The sequence below is a fragment of the Myotis davidii genome, unplaced genomic scaffold, assembly GCF_000327345.1.
Source record: "Myotis davidii unplaced genomic scaffold, ASM32734v1 scaffold1535, whole genome shotgun sequence".
Taxonomy (NCBI): domain Eukaryota; kingdom Metazoa; phylum Chordata; class Mammalia; order Chiroptera; family Vespertilionidae; genus Myotis; species Myotis davidii.
Genome location: NW_006286703.1, coordinates 110,160 through 112,206, shown reverse-complemented (window position 1 = coordinate 112,206; position 2,047 = coordinate 110,160). Strand labels below are relative to the sequence as shown.

The 2,047-nt window shown below is 42.6% G+C and overlaps 1 protein-coding gene across 1 annotated transcript in view; it reads right to left on the bottom strand.

Moving 5' to 3' along the window:
- Positions 1-2,047, bottom strand: part of LOC102762433 (acyl-coenzyme A synthetase ACSM1, mitochondrial) — a gene marked incomplete at its 5' end in the record, with an annotated part of 39,036 nt that overhangs the window by 19,139 nt on the left and 17,850 nt on the right. The gene's annotated exons all lie outside the window — the stretch shown is intronic.

Here is a 2,047-nt window from a genome sequence, read left to right as displayed (position 1 = left end):
GAAAGAGTGATGTTTGATAAACCATGAGGGGTAAAGGCTAGGACTTTGGAAGCACACAGGGAGTTATTGGACTGCTCTTCCTGCCTTAGGGGACATGGGTTATGTGAACTGAAGGGCTTTTGTGTTCCTGAGTGGAGAATGCAAGTTAACGATTGTCAATCAATTGCTTTGGTCATCAAGGAAGATTGGGCTGAGTGTGGGAAACAGGACAGGGGTCACAGGTAGCAGCCCTTTAAGAAGGAATTTTGGAGAGGACAGAAAAGTCTGCTGTGAGCATGTAGCAGGTATATCTTGTACTAGGCACGCCGTGTGCTGTACATTATTTCTCCTCCATTTTCCTCAGGGAAATTCCAGAAATAATACAAAATCAATCACCCAATCATAATGGACTCCCTAAAGGAATGAGGAGAAGTGACTAAGGTCTGAGCATCAGCAGGCTGAGCCAGACCAGTTCTTGGCGATGAGGAAAGTGGCAGACCTCTGGCTCCCCTCCCCTGCTCCACCCAAACCCACTCCCCCTGCCCCCACAACATTTCTCCTGGGACACAGAGTCAGGAGTGGTGGAGAGGGGGCTGGTTTCATTAAAGGTGTGTTCCTCACTCATCTGGAGCTTTCTCCAAAGTAGGTAAAATTAGCAGAGGCTCCAGTGGAGTCATTAGTGATGCCCTGACTGGATTTTTACTGGGTTTGGACCAAGTTCATCATCTGAGGAATGTTGCAAAAAGTGGCAGTCATATGAACTTTGAAATACAGATCGAGGCAGACTCCAAGGGTATGCTGTGATGGAGGCTAAGTGAATAAAAGCAAGTTGTATTTCAGAGTTAGCTTCGTAAGGGGACTTGTTAAGCTCCTTGACATTTTAACTCTGTGCCTAAAAGTTATTAGGTCTGATATTTGAAGCAGCCATTTCCATTTTAGCATCTCTAAAATATACATAAGTGCCCATTAGGTTCAAAGACAAGATTGCACTTTAGCTCAAAATTAATCTGTAAACACGGGGAAATACAAAATAAAACTATAGCAAAATAACACTACACCCATCAGATTGGTAAAAATTAAAGACTCTGACAAGAACAAATGTTGTCAAAGATGTGGAACAAGGGAATCCTGCCTCCCTGCTGGTGGGCGCACACGGGATGGGATACTTTGGAAAATGGGTGGTAGGATGTGGTGTCACTGTGACTCAGCAATTTCTCCCAGAAAGCCCCCACACAAATGAGTGCTGATGTGCACAGGGTGAATGTGCAAGAACAGTGTTAGTCATCAGCAGCCCTCGAATGAAAACCACCCAGATGTCCATTAGTGGTAGAGCGGATTGAAGAAAATGTGGACTTTTTATAAAATGGGATATTATACAGCAATAAAAGTTAGCTATAGCAACATGATGCAACATGGGCACATCTTAGATATATAACATTGTAAAAAGAAGCCAGACATTACAGAATAATATGATTACAAAGCTCACAAGCAAGTAAAAGGGACTAAATTTCCTTAGGAGGTAAACTACAAGGGGGGTGGGGGAGAAAAACACACACAAATGAGTGAACACCATAAAAGTCAAGATAGTGAGTTCCTGTAGGGAGTTGGAGAGGTCTGAGTAGGTCACTGGGGACGGGTGATGTTCTCTTATTGTGACTTGAATGAGTGGTTAGATACTGGTTTAATGTTCAACAATTTCTTAATTAAATTTATGTCTTATGTTTGTTATTTCAAAATAAAAAAATTTTTTTAAATATATTTTATTGATTTTTTACAGAGAGGAAGGGAGAGGGTCAGAGAGTCAGAAACATCGATGAGAGAGAAACATCGATCAGCTGCCTCCTGCACATCCCCCACTGGGGATGTGCCCACAACCCAGGTACATGTGCTTGCCCGGAATCAAACCTGGGAGCTTTCAGTCCGCAGGCCGACGCTCTATCCACTGAGCCAAACCGGTTTTGGCAATAAAAAAGTTTTAAAAAGAAAAAACTCACAATGATGCAAGGTTCACTGTCTCATTTGGATTTGAGTCCTGCTTAATAAACTAATTAGACTGGCTGGTAATTAT